The sequence below is a fragment of the Stegodyphus dumicola genome, chromosome X2, assembly GCF_044657685.1.
Source record: "Stegodyphus dumicola isolate Sdum_Otavi_A_Nest chromosome X2, ASM4465768v1".
NCBI lineage: Eukaryota > Metazoa > Arthropoda > Arachnida > Araneae > Eresidae > Stegodyphus > Stegodyphus dumicola.
This window is the reverse complement of record NC_140781.1, coordinates 39,931,094-39,952,427: the sequence shown is the minus strand read 5'-3', so window position 1 is coordinate 39,952,427 and position 21,334 is coordinate 39,931,094. Positions and strand designations below refer to the sequence as shown.

The 21,334-nt window shown below is 32.7% G+C and overlaps 1 long non-coding RNA gene across 1 annotated transcript in view; it reads right to left on the bottom strand.

Annotated features, from left to right (window-relative positions):
* Nucleotides 1-20,763, bottom strand: part of LOC118193145 (uncharacterized) — a 28,747-nt gene extending 7,984 nt beyond the window's left edge. Inside the window, exons 1-2 of the long non-coding RNA XR_004758887.2 lie at nucleotides 20,605-20,763; nucleotides 10,101-10,241 (exon numbers count right to left, since the gene is read on the bottom strand). This is a non-coding gene — a long non-coding RNA (uncharacterized LOC118193145). The remainder of the gene's footprint in view (nucleotides 1-10,100; nucleotides 10,242-20,604) is intronic.
* Between the last annotated feature and the right edge of the window lie 571 nt (nucleotides 20,764-21,334).

Here is a 21,334-nt window from a genome sequence, read left to right as displayed (position 1 = left end):
AAACAGAAGAGCATAGTCTGGCACCTATCGTAGCAGCTATCAATTCCAGACGAGGGATCGTAATAGATTTCACGGGAGCTACTCTAGACTTCGATGCCAACAAATGAACTTCAACTCCAGAATTCGTCACAGTTCTCAAGAAAACTGCAGCAGCATACGCATTACTACTGGCATCACAGAATGTGTAAATGCTTCAGAACTTCCTATTGTCCTTGCTGTATGTATCCGACGTAGGAGGGATATTTCTTTTAAGAGAAAAAAGCTTTTATACCAATTCACAAAATTTTGTTTTGTACTCTCGTCGACTTCAGTATCCCAAGAAATTCCTGTTTTCCATAGGTTCTGCAACAGTATTTTAGGATACAAGAGAACAGGACTCACAATTCCAATAGGATCAAATATTTTGTATGTTAGAGCGAGAATTGTTCTCTTCGTTATTATATCCATTTCAAAATCTTCTAGCCAATTCAGATTCAAAGTTAAATTATCTTTCTGAGAGTTCCATAACAGATCCAATACGGGTGAAATAGTTTCCTGTTTCAAGTTATCTCCGTTATGTAACCAACCTCGAAGATTAAACTTTCCTTCATACATTATTTCTCGAGATTTTTCGATGAACTGGATCATCTCGGATTCTTTGTCAAAACTGGCAACAACGTTATCTACGTAGAAGCTACGCAAGAGTTTAGCTATGATCTCCGTATCATATGGAGAATTTTCGTGTACTTTTGTAGATGAAATTCTATAACAGCTGCCAAAAGGGAAGGACTACTCTTAACCCCAAATACTACTCTAGTATGACGAGATATTTTCGTTTTCTTTTCTTCCACATCATTCCACCAGAAAAACCGAAGCCAGTCTCTATCTTGAGGCTTTACACTGATCTGTAAGAAAGCCTTCTCAATGTCTGCTATAGCAGCAAACTTGCCTTCCCGAAATCTCAACAAAAGAGAAGGAATTAGTTCTATCAAATTTGGTCCACACTCCAAACACTGATTTAGAGAAGGAGACGATTGTTTCCTCGCAGACGCTTCAAACACCTGTCGAATTGGTGTTGAACTATTTTCTTTGATCACCGGTCTATATGGCAAATAATGTCCATAGTCAACCGCTACATTTTCTTTAACTTCTTCGATCACTCCTAAGTTACACCAGTCATTAAAAACTGCATTGTATGAAGAAAATAAATTTTGAAATAGAAGTTTCTGGGTGGTAGATTGTAGACGTTTCAAAGCCAAATCCTTGTGGGTGGAGAGTGGTACATGATTCTCCGCCCACGGAAGTGCGACTTCATAACGCCCCTCTTCGTTTAGAGATACAGAATTTTGGAACTGTAATTTTGCTTGCAAATCCCTTTCCTCTCTAGCCTTCTTTATGACTGGATCTGTTATTCCGATAACATCAAGCCTCCACAGTTCTGACAGCGTGGCATCAGAAATATGTAAAGATAACGAAAGCGTGGAAAAGGAATTTTCTATTTCATAATTGTCAGTGTTCGATTTCCCCATGACTGCCCACCCAAGTCTTGTACTTACAGCTAATCTTCCCCAAGGAAGAGCTTCGATTTTACCTGTAAATAAATTTGCAGCAACATCTGCCCCTAACAACAAATGAATCTCTTGGAGGTTCTCCTGGAATAATCTGCAATTTCCATTTTCAAAAACATCACTGACGTAAATTCCTCTTCTTCTAAGTTACCTAATCCTATTTCCTATTTCGAAATCATTTCCTATCGCATTTCGTTAACAATCCAAGATTTTCCCTCACATGGCAAAATCTTGTTCTGAGACTAGATGACTGAGCGGTAACAGCAAGTTACTTATAGCAGAATGATCCGTAGTGTCACTCATGGAGGGCTGAGCTGGGACGTTATTTTAAACTAGGCTGGTTTTATAATTTTCTTCTTTAATCTTCGAATTTCTTTCTAGAGTCTCAAGTAAATTGCTGAAATTTCTTCACTGATGTTGGTGATTTCTTGGCTCTAATTTCTCCTACATCTTTGATTTTACATTCTCTATTGCAAAGTCTTGTATTCTTAGAAAGCATACAGTATCGACTTTAAAAAGACTCTAGAAGAATTATCTTTTAGTCTTGTGAAACAAAAAAAAGTCAGGAACTTATTTTTACACAAGCAAACACCTCTGGCTTAACTTAACTACGTAATGTTGAACTAAATCAAATGTAATAGATTAGCCTAAAGGCTCACAGGATAAAGTAACGTTCAGGAAAGGCTCTGATTTGTAGAATACCAGAGAGACAAGCCTAATAAATAGAAGCACACAGTGCCATAGAATCAGATCGCTAATAAGTCGGCAGAACTCGCTCTAAAATTAACTTGCGTACTTCGCTTAAATGTCTTTCTTCCTCAATCTGCATAAACTCTCGCTATCTCACTTACATTTTGAAAAGCATGGGTCGAAAGAGAGCGACAGAAAAGGGATTAAAATTAAAATTAACTATTAAAAGTAACTAGATAATCCTCACAAGTTTCTTCTTTATTCATAGCATTCACAGATTTTTCCCTCTCGCAGCGGTAATGCTAGTTTGCATTTCTGTCTTCATTTATTGCTACAGCGTTCTTCATTTCTGTCATCATGTCAGAAACTCCTATTCTTCTGATAGCAACAGTGACAGTTTTCAGCTGCTGTTCCCTACTTCTGCCTATAGACATTCAAAGAGACCCCTCCTGACAGCATATGTTGAGATCTACGGCTTCAAGGAAATCGCTTCCAATAACTACTGTAGATTACCAGGAAGAAATTGACGATTTATTGCATGCAATTAAAACGAAACACAACGGAAATAGTGTAAATAACTCAAGAAAACAGAAACTAGGCAAGTCCTCAACACATCAGAAGTATTGTAGATTACTGATATCCATTCGAATATACTCTAAAAGGAAATTCTGCTAAGTCTGTTTGAATCTGAAATCTCTAAGAAGGTGAACAGTAACTGACTGATTGCTGGCAGTCAGAGCGACAATTTTTGCTGTGTTGCTAGGCCTTCTAGAAGCTTGTATTTAGAATCCCGAAATCTATTATTTTATGCAAGAAATAAGTCCTTATTTGCAAAATATGTATCCACAAATTCAATTGCACGAAAACAACGCCTAAAATTACTACTCTAAATGCAAAAATTAAACAAACAAATGAATATAACAGTATACAATCTCACAATAATGTATATTTTACGGTGAAACACCGAAATCTGGAGAATGTCGACTTTCACCGGCGAATGTCAACATTCACATAGTCTCTTGGTGTATGTCCGAAATATTTTCCAAATACTCTTATTTCTGACTTACACCGGTCAATGTCGACATTCACCATGTACTAATGGTGAATGTTGAACATATAACAATATTATATTTTCTTCTCCGTAATTCAGTCGCGAATAAATGCACTTGAGACTTGAAATAAGAACTTAAGAACATGAGAACCTAAAACACACAATACATTCAAAATGAGAAAGGAAAATAATAGAAGTTATAAACTTACTTAATTATACAGTACGTTCTAAATGAGAAAATAAAATAACAGTAATAAAAAACTTACTAAATTATGTGATTCAAATCTTATTTATTGCAACAACTTAAACTATTATGGCACTTTATGACCTCTCTTTTCGACTTTCACCAGAGCATATTTGTGATTGTCGACATACACCGGTGAGGGTCCGAATATACAAGAATATAGTAAAATATTCGGTCTTTCACCGACGTATTTGGTGAATGTTGATATTCTCCGGTGAAAGTCGACATTCTCCAATTTCGGTCTTTCACGGTAACATATACACACGCACACATACAAAAAAAGTGCAATCAAATGGATTTAAATATTTGCACGAATTTGCCACAGTGTATACTGTGTCTATAAAATAAGTAATTGTGCGGCCTTTATTTTTGCAATCGTTGGTCCTAGATGTACTTCCAGCTACAAAAACGTTTTTGACACAAATAACTAAAAAAATGACACAAATATTTGCATGTTGGTATTTTTAAATTTAAGAACTAATTTCGTAATAATTAAGAAATTTAACTTTTTATAAGGTCTCCCAGTTCCTGTAGGTGTATTTAGTATTCTAAAATTATTAAATCTTATTCGCATTCTAAAAAGTAAAATACAAAGCGTTCCATTCCTATACGACATAAAATTGATCGAGACATTTTATACCAAAATTTATGAGTTTTGCCATCTTTTTCGTGTGTCTTTGAGCGATCGGCTAAAAAATAAATTAGAATAATTCAAGGATTCATTTTTTTTTATCAGAGTGTAACCTTATTCAGTTTATAATTTTGTTATACATAATACACTAAAGGAATTTTCAATTTCTAAGTTTTCAAATGCTAAAGATACCTTATTATAGTATTATGCAGTTCCTATTACTTCAGAATAATAAGCTAAAAATTATCCGAAAAGTCATTAAACTAGAAATATTTTTCATTTTTTAATCTATGCAAAAAATGTTACGTGATGGCTTGGTGCCAACACTGAAGCCTGCCACTATTCTCTAGACCTATTATTCATGTATTAAAAAAATATATTGATCAATGCTTTTCACGATAGTCTTCGTAACAATGCTTGTCACTTAATCTGTTAACATTAGAAACATTTTCCTAAACTGATAGTTCATTTTTAGTTACTTATAAATGCATACATTTCGCTCTTTAGTTTGTGTGTGACCCCTTAAACTGATCTCAGATTAAAAAATTAAATATTTCAACCAATTTTTGTCGTACTTGAATCAAATCTTTATTGGTTTATTATTTAGAATACGCATACATTTTTGCTAATTATAACCACTTGAAGAGGCGTTATATAAAAAGTTATATCCCATTATTTTTACAAGAATGACATTTTAAATTTAAGAATGCCATAACATGAATATTTTTCTCATTGAATGCATCTTGTGATTCGAAGTATATGTCTCCCACCAATTCTATCGAATAATAAAGGCTCAGAAAAGACTTTTATGTACACGGTGTATAACGTAGTTTAGCGCACATTATACTTTATTAAGTGTGTATAATGTCTTCAATGTATAATGAGTTCAGTTTGACAGTATTTATGTGTATTTCATATAGCTTTCACTATTATCCGCAGTAAACCTTGTAACGTATCAACCGTTACTGCCTTCACAGTTTCTTCCAGAAATATGCTAATAAGCGATTCAAATAAATCATTTCGTTTATTTCTAAGCTAAAATTAGTCAGGAAAAAATGCTTCAAAATTACTTATATATTTCCTACTCATATCAGAATATTTTGTCCTTTCTTGATATTTACTGCCAAAGAATTTGCCTTACCTTTCTGGCGACTTTTGGTTTGGTTTAAGGAGTAGACATTGGAGAATTCATATAAAAGAAAAAACTTAAACTAGAATGATAGTGAACAAGTGAATAATTTCTGTTAAGCATGATATAAAACATATTTCTTATTTGCTTTATTTTTATCCAGAATAAATTTGTTAAAGAAATAAATTTCTAAATCTTTATATATATGCAAATTTTATATAATTAAAAGCATTTTAGTATTCATAAAAAGGTATTTTCGCAGCAGAATAGTTATAATACCAGGCTTTTACATTTTGTAATCATTTCAAAAGGTAATTAGAAATTATTAATTTTGATATTCACCTCTCGCCTACGAATTTCAGAGCTTTAAAATAATAATTTTATATGATGCAGATAGAATACGTTTAGTAACAGAGCCACGTACTAGCTAATCGCACATTCAGATATTTACTCGGAATAAATAATTTGACTTATAGTAAAGTATAAATCAATTTACATATATAAAGCAAACTATATAAATTTAAGTCCTGGTTTTCAAACGATACATGAAATGTCCTAAAACAGCATAACAGACCAAAATGTAATTTAAAATTAAAAAAAGAAATGAAGAAACGTAAACCTAAAGAGGTAATTAATTAAAATAATTATGAGATTACTTGTTATTGGATTAGATAAAAATTTATTAACGGAAGCAGCAAAGATAATTCATGAAATTTCTTTGTGCCACTAATATCTTCTACTGAACCATTAAAGGCAAGTACCAGGTGAGTGACTCTTTACTTTTCTAACCTCAAGTAAAAGAACTACTTTTGTGTTTTCCGTTTATCTCTTATTCCGTGATTTATAGCTCTTTTTTATGCAGTTAATTTTAATGTCCTTCAGAATAATAAAAGAGCGTTTGAAATGCCAGATATCTAAAGTGAGAGCTTGAGAAAGTGCCAATTTATCATATATGACTGCGTCAAGTGACTGTTGAATGTCGGCTTGGCTTATAGCTAGACAAGTGCTCGGCTTCTACATGTAATCTTAGAATCTTTTCTATTTTCTCAAAATAAATAAATAAATTTAAAAAAAAATAGAACGAAAGTATTTGTCTACTTATTATTTCATCGGAATTGCTAGTAAGTGACTGATGTCTTATAAACTTTAGAGTAAGTTACTGATATTAGGATAGATGCGTTTATTAAAATGTTTAGTTTAAAATATCTGAAAAGAGGAGAAAAACTATTAATAAAATTTTTCTTGATCCTTGTCTTTTCAAACCTAAGGTCAGATTCTAGGCTCCAGCTCGCCCCTTTGTGGCCGATTTGACTGAAAGAAAATCATGTTTAGTAAAATAACTTTTGCCTTGCTTATATAAAATCACTAATAATTACAACTAGTGATTTTATTCTAGTAGTAATACTAGTATTTCATACATATCTACTAGTATTCATGTGCGTTTTTGATGTAGCTGTTTTCACACAAAATTCTTTTTAGGATGTGATAATTTTTTTTGATTTTGTAACTTAGAAAGAATCTTTGTTTTAATTATTATTTACATTGAATAATCAAAAGTACCTTGAAGAGCAATTTGAATTACTATACAGTTTCATTATTAACAATCGTCATAATTTTCTTATGCTAACACATATAGTTCTTTTTGGGTTTGTTTAATTTGTGAAAACATTAGTTACTTGTCGAAGGAGGAAAATAGAATAATCAGCAACACTTTTGCCGCGATTTGAACTCCTGAACTTTCGATTGCTAGACGGATGTGTTTCTAATTACCCACGTAGGAACGCGGCTAGGAAGGCGAAAATTCGTTATAAATTTTATGCTCGAGAAATTTTCTTAACTTGTTATCTGCTGCATGTACTGTTTTCCACATACACTAAATCTCATTTTCTGGCCAAGCGATATTTTTTAAGAGGGCTGTATACCTTCGAACACTTTAAAATTTTTTTTTTAAAATTTGTGCGTTTAATTTTGGCTTCAAAGTAATTAATGATGAAAAAAACGAAGAAGCTGAGTTATTTAATGACCATTCATTTTTGTATTTTTGGAGCAAAGTAAGAAAACAAGCAAAAAAAAAAAAAAAAAAAAAAAAAAAAAAAAAAAAAAAAAAACAGCAATATTTACAATAAATTAGAAACACTCTGTTAAAAAAAGTATAATATATTTTCATATTTTGTAAAATGCAAACCCATCATACTGATATTCTCAAGGGGGTATACTATTATTTTAAAGCTAGGAAGTTATTTACAATTTTTTTAAGCTAGAATGTGTAATATACTAACAAAGAAAAAGCATATTTTCTCATTAAAATTCATGCTTAACACATAATAACTTTATAAAAAAATGCATTTATCAATTAGTAAATAGTTTACCGCCTTACATAGAGTGTTTTTAACATGTATACTAAACTGAATAAGATTTCAATCATAATGTTTAAAGATATTGTGTTTCTTGTTAGCATTAAAACACGAAATATGAAAAACGAGATAAAGAGAAGAATTCAAACAGTCGATTACCTACTTTTAATTAGTTTGTAAACTTAAAAATACCCCTAATTTATAACTAATGCCCTTTTTTTTTTCTTTTTTTTTTTTTTTTTTTTTTTTTCAGAATTTACCTTTCTTTTTTTCTTCTTCTTTTTTTTTCTTTTTTCTTTTTCTTTTTTTCTTTTCTTTTCTTTTCTTTTTTTTTTTTTTTTCCTTTTTTCTCGCAGCTTTTAAAATTTTTCTCTGCTTTTAAAGCCAAATCGGGGAATGGCGTTTCGCATTGTCGATACGGTCAACATCGAACCTTTCATACTCGTTTGCAGTAAGTAACCAATATCTATTCCTAATCTATACCAATATCTATCTATACCTATAAAAATTAATGAATATTACTCAGTAATAAGTTTTTTTAAAAAAAACGCTTATCAGCAATGTAAACAGGGAATCAAAACACGAGCGAAAATGCGTTAGTGAATTCATAACACACAGCTTGAAAACATACTAGGACTTTGTTTTGTTGCCATCATAAAAATACTTTCTGGTCTTTAAAATGCAATTAAATAAAGTTTTAAGCCCCGAAGATAAAAGTAAACAACTCTGGCACCCACTTCGGCCTTTTAAATATTTATGTCTTGTGCACTTCCGGTATGCTTTTCGAGGACAAGGTGTCAAATAAAGTATCATAACTCCGGTTTAAATGAATTTCGGAACAAAATTCAAACAGTTTTGGAAACATAAGAAATAAGACTTTTATCGAGCTTACGAAAAAAAAGGAAGTTTTTTTGACCAAAATCTTGGTTTCTAAGGTATGCCCCCTTAACATGTTCATGAGGAACTTGGAACTGTATGAACACAATTGTTCACATTGCTATCACATGCTTCAGCCCATTTTAAGCATACGTCGGTAGTGGTAATACACGTTGTATAGTACTGAATTTTCAGCTGTGCAATGACGGTTTCAATAGTCGCTCGCATTTACTTTGATAAGGCATTTGTACTCTCATGAAAAGGTAAAGAAAAGACGAAAATTAATCTAGATTAGGAAAAGAGTTTACAGTTTTTATACAGAGACATCTCGAAGTATAATAATTAAGAAAGCTAATATAGAGTAACTCTCAAGACTATCCTAAAATAAAGGAAAATACGTAAGGTTGTAATTAATTTATCATTTTAGTTGCATATACAGATAAACTAATAGGACTTCGACATAATCGTACAAAGGTAAAGAAATATTCATTAATGCATATAATGACATAACATTTAACTGTGCAATAGCAATCTGGTACAAAGAAGCTGCTGATTTTCTAGCAAAATGTAAAGAATAATCGTTAGTAAAATTTCCAAAGCTACAGTAGAAACGGTAATTATACATTTTGAAAACGTTATACTAAAAAACCGTGTTTATGCCTTGGTCGCTTTAACAAAATGTATCGTTACATTCAGTATCAAATAAATAAATAATTCAGCATCAAATAAATAAATAAGTAAATTCAGCAGAACATATTGTCTGTTAAATTCTTAGCAATACTCTCTATTATGGATTTTGTTTAACGTTATTTTTTTTTGTTTTGTTTTATTATGCATTTTAAATTTTGATGATTACCTTTTCCATAAATAAATTTTCAGTTCGCATAATAGGAGAAAGTAAATATTTTTCATATATTTAAATTCATGTTAAATTCTGTGACATGTACCAGTTTCGATAAACGTTGTCTAAAAATGCACTAAACTCAAAAGCAGCTTATCAAAGAATGTATTAAATAAGTTAAAATTAATTAGTAAACTACCAGTACTAGATCATCCAAAAAAGCATCAGTTCTTTTTCTTCCCTCGTCTAAAAACGTCAGTAGTACTTTTTAGGCTACTTTTAGGCTGCTATCACACGTCGGTTTGTTTCGAAAGAACAACTGTTTGGAACAATTTTTCTGCTTTGTCACAACAGCCAATCACCACAGCTCGCTTTGCGGTTAACACAGGGGAAACTGGTTCTCCATTACAAACAAGCTAAGAGCGTTTCGGCGCTGATAGCTGATTGGTTGAAAACGAACAACTTGCAACTTTTTTCGAAAGGAAGGAAAAAGTCGCACGTCTTTCTTTCAATAGTAAAACAGGCAGAAAAATTGTCCGAAACAGTTGTTCACGTGAAACAAACGCCGTGTGATATGGGTCAATAATATAATTGGAGAATTATAATAAAGAAAGCTGCTTGGGATTAAACACGAATATGGTTATTATGAATGTATAGCGAGACGATGATTACAAATACATAACAACGTATGAAGTAGTAACGTATTGCCATGAGCCCCCCCCTAACGTGTAACTTACCTGATAAATCTGAAATGCGGCTGGCAATCTATTTCTTCTTCTGGCAGTCTGGCTTTCCCTTGTTTTCTTCCATCTGCGTCTTTGAGTGAGTATGTTTCAAATGCGGCGGTCTCATGTTTGGATACAAACCTGCCGTTCGCCCTACCGAAATAAATAAATAAATAAATAAATAAAGTTAAATTCCATATTTTTGTAACACTGATGTAAGCTGTAAAGATGGGCCTAACAATATTTGGGCAAATGATTACATAATCTATGTATAACATTATCTAAACTGTATCTGTTTTTAGGAGTTTTAAAATATTTTATCATTGATTTTCATCAATATTTGATCAAATCAGTTATTTTGAAGATGATTTCTTAGGCAGTATATAGTTAAAAACTCGAAAAGTAATTTTTAGGGCGTTAAAACATAACATCAAAGCAAAATCTATCTCTGAGACTAACAGATATAAACAAAAAAGTAAATTACATTATCTTCAAGTCTTTATATTAATACTCGTATGCTCACTAATGTATATTTTGGGGTGCGTATGGGTACGTAACGGGTTGAATACATACAACTTATTTTCCGAAAAGATACACTTTAGAGCTCTGGAAATTTTCCGCAAAAGCGTTCGTACAGCTCTTCTCAATAGGACATAGCACAAAAAGTAGTCACCACTTCAAACTACAAAGAACGTTAAACACAATGCAGTGCAAAGCTCATGTAAAAAAGGGAAGCTTCCATGGAGATCTCTTAATACTCCATAATCGCCTCGGAACTAAAAACTGAGAACTGATGTTCTCTGCCGTGTTTCATAGTTTTCCCTCGACCGTCGAGGAATTTCCAGTACCTTCCATTTCTCGAAATTACTAGAAGACGTATACGATTAATGTTACATGTAAGAGACGGATACAACCAATAATAAGATGCGTAAAAACTGAAAATTTTTAAATAAAAGTTTTTGTCACATGTCATCAAGACTATTATCACCAAAAAATGGTCCTTTATGCATTTAATTAAACCCATGCAATTAAAAAACATTCTTCTACATATTTTATTTTATGCTTTTAGCCTACAGAATGCGGAAAAAATTAGGAAGAAAGAAAATCTCGTAATTTGAATACAGGGAAATGTTTCTTTTAATCAGTTTAGCAGATATCCCTCCTTCTCCAGGGACTATTGATCTGTCCCAATGAAGTATGTTTTAACCTTTAATCTTTTGTTTGATTTAGAAATCTGATATCATTAAAACTTGAAATTCTAAGGCTGTTAATAATGAAGAATTAAATCTTTTGATTTTAAAATGCATCGTTACTAATAGCTGCACAGTAAATAAAAACGTTTTTTGAAAAACTTCTAAAATTTGAAAAGTTACTTCAGAAATTCCAAAAGTTTTTCACTTGGCTGAGTTTTTTTTTTTTTTTTTTTTTTTTTGTTATTTCTGTAGAATAAAGATCGAAAATCCGTGTTGATTAGTTTGACCAACTCAAAACAAATAAATAAATAAATTTTGAAAATTTTTATTTTAAGTGTTTTATTGTCATTGTAAATATGTGTGTGTAAGACATTTTAGGAAGATCGGGTTTGTAGAAAGGGACCAAAAATTAAATTCACAACTTGACACAAACAGAGGGACAATGTTAAGCAAAACTGTTTAAATATACTTTTCTCTCGTTACCGCATTTTACCAGGGTAAACAGAAAGATCGGTTTTATTATAAAAATAATACCTATGGTTTTTGCTTCGGTGTGATTGTTATAAGTTTCGTATAAGAACAAAATTCCAAAATTTTTGGATTCGTAACTTAAACAGAATTAGCATTGGATATACATTTTTACTTGCATCTTTTGAAACAGGGCCGCCCAGGCTGAAAAGTTCATTTGTGAACCTGATTCCCGAACCAAAGGGCCCGGGTTCTAATGCAGGAGAAGGCATAGATGTGAATTGTCTGTCACTTCATAGGAGGCAGCGGAGGTCGCCTATTAGGTGACTCCATGATAAAATGACCAACGCTTCAGGCCTTAGTAGTGGCCAAAGGCTAAAATGGCTAGTGCCCGCCGTAAAAAATAATCTTCTAAAGCAGGTATATAACGGTTGCTTCTGAATCTCATAATCTCAAATATAAAGTAATAATAGTTTACTATTAAGTATACCTTTTTCAGGGCATCAGTATACCGTAAGTAGAACAATAACATAACTGACAGAATAAATATTGAAAAACCTAATATTTTCTGCAAAGAAAGCTTGTACTATATACTAATTAATTAAAATTTAAAGGAGGAAAATGAAATTTTTTATTAGTACTACTTTTTAGAAAAATTAATCATAAAAAATTAAAACTGGACATACAATATCAAGAAATGAAACTGGTTAATTGATTGTAATAAAGTATTTGATGTAATCTGACTAAAGTATTCGGGAAGAAATTTTAGGCAAATTAACTCGTGTTCACCTTATGTATAGGTAAATGCCAGGCACCAAACCCCAAATTAACGCTCAATAATTTTTTTCACTGGATCGGCTCCTGCCATTGAGATCGGATTTTTACATTAAGTATTAATAGCACGCTTTAATTTTACAAAAGTTACTGAACACTATATACAGTTTTTCATTTATCTTTGTACATAAAGGGTCTTAAAATATTTCAAAACAAAATTCTTTAATTGCGCTTTTTGGCTGCTATTCCAGTACTCTACCATCTTAAGAGAAAGAAAGAATATGCAATTTTATCATAACAGCAAAACATTTTGCTGTATTTTACATGTATGTAGGAAAAAATTTTCTTTCTTGGCAGCCACTGATTGCTTTTATACAACGACATGAAATATGTTCATATATTAAAAAAAATTTGAAACTAAACGATTCATTCATATGCGTACTTATCTGCCATTTCCAAATTTTAGCAGCTAATTTTGATACAAGATTTTATTTTTCTTCAGACAGATTCCCAAGAATTTTACTATTTGCGGAAACTGATAGTATCTCATGTTTTCGGAATTGCATCTGCATAGTGCAGATATATTAATTCACGTGAAATAATGAGAGAATAATTACCCTACTTATAATGTGGAAGATTTTAATTCCTGAAAACATCATTTATTGGCAGGCCTGCTGCTTTTATGTTTCGCTATGAATTTAGAATGAACACATATTTATGGAAATTAGTTTACATGCAAAGATTGCAATCACACGCTTCTAAAAATGTTAGCATAATTTTATAGTAAACTTGTCACATGCCAATGCAATAAGAAATGTAATATCATGGTAAAATAAAACGCACTTCGCTAGTAATAACAGTTTTTTTAATGCTGAAATCGTAATCTAATTCAGAAAACAAAATATAAAGAAAGAGAAGAGCTATAGCTCCTAATTCAAACGAAGTCCGAGGCCTTGATCAAAGTAGGAATGATGCCATCGAAAAGCATATACAAAATGATGAGGAACTCTGCGTTTAGCTACGCGAGACGGTTTAAATGAGCCCGGCTGAGATACTACTTCTCCGATTTGAAATGAAACTGTTCATTCTGCAAGAGCCTTAAAATGAACTTGAGTATTTTAATGAATTATTTAATTACCTGCCATTAATTTTAATTTATTATTTTTTATTTATCTCTTTACACTTCATTGCATTTTAATTATTAATTATTTCATTGACTTATTTTTGTTCATCCTCTCTGACTTCTTGTTCAACCTTCCGTAGGGCTTCGGCTTGTCTAATTTTAGAAATTAAGCTCTGCTTATACATGATGATTTCTTCATAATGGCAACTGTCTTTATTGGTAAAATACCCCCCCCCGAAAAAAAACTTTTTTTATAAAATCCTCTTCACTAATAAAATAATTAAATGTTTAAAACAGATATAATGCTGGATACTAGACTTTGTATATTATGTGCCATATTCACTGATTTGAGCATGATTATTCATTCTCCCTCCTTTCGTTTCTTTTCTTATTTTTTCGCTGATAAACATCCAGAGTAAGCATCCATTTTCCTACTTCTAACATCAAGAAACTTCATATAGTTTTTCCTGAGTTATTTGTGGCATTAATTCCTGTACTATAATTGCTATCTCTTTGGAAACTTCAAAATCAGTAAAACTTATCAATTCCTAATCAGGGAAATATTTCTAGTGTTAATGAAAGTGTTTCTGTTTCAGATGTATGAAATATAAGAAATTATATTATTTCAATTACAAGAAATTATCACACATCTCCTTGTGTACTCTCGTGGTGTAAGTGGCATCACACTCAGGTAGTAATTGAAGTTCCAGTTCCGATGAGGGCATAACTAATTTTTCATTTTGCTTCGCTCCGAAAAATTTAAATGTTTTTATTGCTGCGCCAGAAATAATATGTGATGGTAATATTCTTTACTGCCTGAACTTGGCTGATTCGGTACCATGCCTCTATCTATATTGCCCTTTCAATGATGTAAAGCATAAATAATTACTGCATCCCCCCTACCTATTCTTCTGCTGTAAGTGGGTAGCATGTCCATCTAGTGACTGAAAGATCCGACTGAAATCCCAGCGAGGGCATAGTTGACTTTCATGTTTTCTGCTGCGGAAAAACAACAATGTCTGTAGAAATTAAGCATTAACTATTAAAGATTTACTTATCTATTAATATTAAATTAACAGTCATGTTGAAAAACCACTGAACGACAGAAAAACTAGTCTGAAACTGAAGTAACCATTTATAAAGCACATTAATTAACTCTGAACTCGGGTGAATATTTCCTTGATAAAATCGCAGTAGTCATTTATGCTACCTCTAAGAAATTTCATTTTCCTCCCTCCTTCACGTTATCTTTAGCGCTAATACTCATTTCCATAGCATTTACAATTGTATACAATAGTTTACATTAAAGGGTAGCTTACTCAAAACATTATGATCGCCTAATCAATAACGCGTTGCGCGAACTCTGGCCTGTAAAACAGCTGCAACTCGCCTTGGCATGGATGCCACAAGTTGTTGGTAGATGACTGAAGACAGGCTGTGCCAAATGTCTAAGCAGCGGTCACGCAAAAACGAGATATTCCGACATGGTGGTGTTTGAGCTCTGAGCTGCCGCTCCATGACATCCTAAACGTGTTCTATCGTGTTACGGTACAATGAGCTAGGATTGGACTGGATTGGATTATTTAATTATGGAAAAGCACACGAGGGCTATCTGCCTAAAGGGAGGGATGTCTTCGTGGAGGACTTTCTAAGGGAAACTGCCTCGTATACACGTTACACGTAGGGGAAAACCACGAAAACGCCCAGGCAGCCAGCTCGTTCGCGGGATTTGAACTTCGGACCGAACTACTAATGTTCAGCGTATTTACCGCTCGGCCGCTGGTGGGCACGACTTAGGTGGCCAGGACATCTGAAATTCATCCTTATGTTCCTCGAACCACTCGAAGACAGATCGAGCCTTGTGATATGGGCGTTGCTTTGCTGAAAGATTCCATTTCCAGTTGGGAAGACAGACGCCATTTAAGGGTGCAACTGATCCGCAGTTATGTTCAAATATTCCGCAGCTTTCATGATCTGTGCTACCACAACTAAGGATCCCTGAGCCCCCCATGAAACGTCCCCCAAAGCATAATAGCGCTACCATAAGCCTCTGCATGACCTGCGTGCAGGAAGGGAGCAACTGTTCGCCTGGAAGACAGCGTACCCTGACACGACCATCGATGTGATGAATGAGAAATTGTGATTCATCCGACCAATCAACTGTCTTCCAGTTATCTATGGTCCAATCTCGATGTTCCCGGGCCCACTGTTGGCGTAGTTGACAATGACGCTTGGTCAACAGAGGCACACGAGTGGGACGTCTGCTGCGTAGTCCCATATTCAACAGTGTCCGCTGAATTGTGTGTGACGAAACACTTGCACTTGGACCTGCAATGTGTTGGGCTGTCAGCTAAGCAATAGCCTTGCGCCGATTTTACTGTACCAAGCGGGATAGTCTTTGACGTCCTTTTTCTTTGATGAAGCGTGACGTCTAACACCTTGGCGTCTACTGCTGGTTTCACCGTCATTCATTCACTTTGCTAAATACTAACAACGGAGGATCGTGAACAGCCTACCAGTCCTGCAGTTTCAGAGATACTCCTTCCGAGTCTTCGGACAGTTACAGTCTGACCTCAATCAAATTCTCTTAAATCAACACCTTTCTCATCACTCGCAAAAGTAAGTGCAAGAACGATTCCTTACCTTCTCCCAACAGCAGTTAAATACCATTCCGATATAATCAGGTGCTCTCCACCTCATCCAGGCAAGTTCATTGAAAAATATAGAGATGGTCATAATGTTTTCGCTCATCAGTGTATTCTCATTAATTATACTCTTCCTATTTAACACAATCTGTCGGCAAATTGTTTTAAATAAAATAATCAGGAAAGTAAAATTACATTTGTGCGATATGAATGTGTATCTCTTATAATTAGGTCACATCATTATATTGAATGCATCAATGTCTCATCTTTAGAATCTGTCTCTGTATACTATAGGCTCTGATTTAATGTGAAGGAATTCGATATTATCTCATAAGAGCCAAAACGATCGTTATTGTTATTAAAGTTGTCGCCCAGATGGTATAGTGGTTAGAGGAGTCGATTGAAATACCAAAAGCAGAGGCGTAGCTAGGGTTTTCAGCGCCCGGGGACAACTGAAGATTTTGCGCTCCTTTGTGTGTGACAAGAATGGAAAACATTTCATTCTAAAATTTTGTAACATCAATTTGGCGCCCCCTGGATGCTGCGCCCAGGGACAGATATCCCCCCTTGCCCCACACTAGCTACGCCACTGATCTAAAGAGTCCGGGTTCGAATCTCGGAGAAGGCGTGGGTGTATTTATCTGTCGCCTCATAGGAGACAAAAGTGGCCCACAGCTTCTGGCCTCAGTATTGGCCAACGTCTGTGGACGGTTTGGGCCCCAGGTTGGGGAAAAAATGCCATTAAAGTAATAACTGTAATAAGAATTTTCTATGAAAATTAAGAGAACATATATAAAATAAATATTGCAAAAGTTTAATTTCAAACTGAAAATTAAAATAAGGAAGTTTTAAACCGGAAAGAGGAATGTAGAGTCATTAAGTTTATTTCAAAGCGTCAGACACGAAAATGAGATGCTCTCATCGGGATTCGGCCCGATAATTAGACGACCCGATTCGACTTCCCGATAATTAGACGGACGAGCATTATGAGTACAACATAAAAACAATACGAGACAACTAAGGAGACAATTTTTTACATTCTCCCTCACTTTACGGGAGACTGAAAACGGACGAAACCTAGTCGCCAAACGAATTACCATCGATAATTTAGTTCAGGAGCCACATATAGAAACATTAGCTTTTTTAGACCGAGAAACGTAAAAAATCAATAATGCCCTTGCCGGGATTCGAATTCCGGGCTTTCATACTAGCCAGACGGGCTTTCAATTACATCACGAAGTCATACGATAGGAAAAGAGAAAATTCCTTACTTAAGAAGAAGATACCTTAAGCTTAAGCTTCCAAAATTACATACCAAGGAATTTTACAATTCGGCACCCGTATTTATATAGAAAAAAAAAAAAAAAATAAGAGGTAAAAAATTATTTGAAATCTTGAATTTTGTTTAACGAATTGTATTTTTTTGCTTAGCTATATGCGTTATTTCATTTTCTTTATTTTTCTTAAAGAATTGTATTTTTTGTTGTAAGTTTTGCTCAGTCATGTGCGTTATTTCATTTTATGAAGTCATTTCTTTCGATCTGAATCTGTGAGTTGCAAATCCTGATGATGTATTTCGTTTGAATTAAAAGTGAATGAAATGTAACATATCCCCACTGCTATTTGTCCTACTGATGTGTTAAATTTGGATCTGATTAATATTTTTTCTGCTCAGTAAATAACACGCATTGCTGACAGAAGAAAGTTTGATGTAACTTAATTTCCTCATATCAAAAGTAGTCTTTATATTCGTAGTGAAATTTCAAACTTTCGAAGTTAAAAATCAACAGATAATGAAACTATGCGGATAATCAATTTCTGCGTTTTAAATCCATTTAATCTGCTACAGATATTGAATTATCAGTTGTCCGATTTAACGCCAGATAAGTTAAATTAAAAGATTCTTCCGATGTCTTTATAGGAATTTTTAAATTCTCTGTATAAAGAATATGTTCTGAAGAACTTATTTAAGTTTTAATAACTGACAATAGCGGATATTTGTGAAAAATCTTTTTCATTTACATACATAGTAATGAAAAATACAGAAACTGATATTCTGCTATAAATGATATTCTGCTATTCCTTTCATGTTATTCTGCTATAAAGGTTCAATTAAACATATAAATATTTTTAGAATTGTATTTCCTAAAATTGTTGAAGAATATTTTGATGGATTTCGAGAATTAAAAGCTTTCATACTTTTGTCTTTGTGTGTACCGTGAACATCAGCCAATTTTCTGTAGAAAGTCCTCCACGATTACTAAAGCAAGTAGTGTTTTGCAGTATTAAAAACTAGATCTCGATAAAATACTTGTTACTTAAGAAAGAAGCTAGCTCCCCATTTCACTATTTGGAAATGAAAACGAAATTCTAAAATTTATGACATGTAGTTGAAATCATGAAACATTCTTTGAAATGATATAATACGCATTAAACGCGAATAGAATAAAATTACAATAGCAAAAGGAATGTAACTGAATAAAACTAAATTAATATGATGTCTAATGCTATTACAATTATCGTATACATCGAACAAGCTGAGTATTAATTTTGAGTAAATTATTATTGCAATAAGAGTTACTGTATTATACTACTTCCAAAGAATTTTGAAGGAACCCCTCACTCCAGTTAGTTAGTGCTATAAGATTTTAGTGCCTTTTAAATATTTTCAATATTTTCATACTTGACCATAAACAATTTTAGTTACTTATCATTTTATATATGCAGTATTAAGAAATATGGTATCAGTAAGGAAACAAAAATTAAATTTAAGCTGTTATTTTTTAATGAGATCAGAATAATTTACATCAGCAACGTGTTTTCTATACGAGAAATGTTATTTAAGATCAAGAAATTAAATATGTAGGAGTTTCTGGTAAAATTATTTTTTGAAACAAATTATTGTCCTGTGTGACTCCATACAATACCTAAATTAGGAAAGAACAGTCAAATTTAATTTTGCAAAATTCGAATACTTGAAAATATAATTTTAAAACAGCTAGCTAATGTATCCACTTACTATATTAGAAATAAAATGCTTAATAATGATTTAAGAACCTAATTCAAGCGAATCCAACCTTATTAAACATTCACGAAATTTTCTTGATAGTATTAAGAAAGCTACCACATTCTGTAATTAGTATTTAAGGCTAATTTTTCAGAAATTGAGTACATTCTTATTATTAAATGACCAACTTAAATAATGCTTCTAGTTAAATTTGCTTCTTAAATCTCAATTCTTGATTTATACTTAGCAAATTAATTACATTTTTATACATTATTATTGTTTAATCATTAAATTTCTGAAATTTTTAAGAAAATAACCTATATTATTTAGAAATACTTCCAGTTAAAATTTCATCTTACTTTCCTAGCTGTCCATGTATTAATACATGTATTAATTAATACTTGTATTACTTATGTCAGGATTAAAAAGTTTACTCTTTAAATTCAAATTAATAAGAGTACGAGAGGCATGAAAGCTTTAGTTATGTTCTTAAAACTATTATCCAAAACTGCGAACAGCCAAACCATACATGAGAGAAAGGCCTTATATTTTACTATTTTAAAATATCATGTTAAGAGAAAATTAGCAAAAAGGAAGTAATTATTTGGAAATATGAATGCGCTGTTATAATGAAAGGCGCTTTTTTTTCTATTTTTTTTGGCAGTATTTAATGCGCATACGTTTGTGGCTGTTTCTTGCACCATTAACTGTCCATAGATTTAAGAATATGACTGTCGTAAATGATATTGAAAATTTACTAATTTTTATCGCTTTCAGAATAACTGAGAGATCTTTCACTCACCTTAAAAATGGTATTAGGGTGACTTGCCCACCCACCCACGCGCAAACACGAATATTTTTAATTGTATAAGATTATTCTTGTAATTCGAGTACCTTTTTGCATGTGAAAAATTTCTTTTAAATTAATCACATGCATATAATATTGTATGCTATACTTACACTAATTTGCAAGAATCAGTGTCAGTTTTCTGCAAGTTTATGCGCTTCATGTGAACAGTTCTGTAAATAAAATGCTATTCAAAGCAGTTCATTCAATCTCTCTTGTCAAACAATTTTAAATTATGAAATGAAAAAAAATATTGAATAATTAATTTTGCCTTGCAGATCGAGGAAAAAAATCTTCCTCGCTTAGCATGGGTCGATACTTGCTAGTGTGTTTATTTCTTATCAAAACGCGCAGCTTGCTTTATTGATCGCCTTGTTAACCGGGAGAAGGAGCAGATTTCTCTTATCAAGATCTGCTTTTTAAAATAATACTTATATATAAACTGAAAAATGTACTCACCTCCGCCTAACATGGGCTGAGCAGGTCGGGGTACTCCCTGCACAGCGGCGCTCATACCGAAAACAAACACGATGAAGCCGGACGAAAACTGGATTAAAGCGAACCTTTGACTTTGTCGTACTGTTTGATTCTGACACGGATCCCTAAAGAGTGATGGGAGCTTGTTCGCATCAACCGACGAATTTCATTTATCGATTCGATTCAGGACAATCAAGTTTTCATCGTCATCGAATACTGAATATCATATCACAGAACCAAAGTTGTCGATTTAATTATTATAAAATGCTTTACGAAATAAACAACGAAAAACAGAAAACGGAAATATTATTTATATATTATATTTTGAAAATAATTAATTAAATTAAATATAGCTGATCGTGAGTGCTTTTATAGAAGTACAGTCAATAAAATGTAGAATATATGGTACTACTTGAATAAAATTAAACAAAATTTCTGTTAGTTTTAAATGTATAAAGGGTACTTAATGTAAAGTAGTAGTGTAAATATTAGTGTAAAAATTGTTGCTCCCAACTCCTTTAAATTTTATACAATCAAACGGCACTGAGAAATGATGTGTTAATTCACATTCATGGTTTAATATTTCTCTAAATAGTCACAAACTTTTAAAATAATTTAGCATAAAAAAATCCTATTCAGAGATGAAATAAAATAGACATCATACATTTCAATGCTATCAAGGCATTAGTATAGCCAAACAATTTGCTTTTAG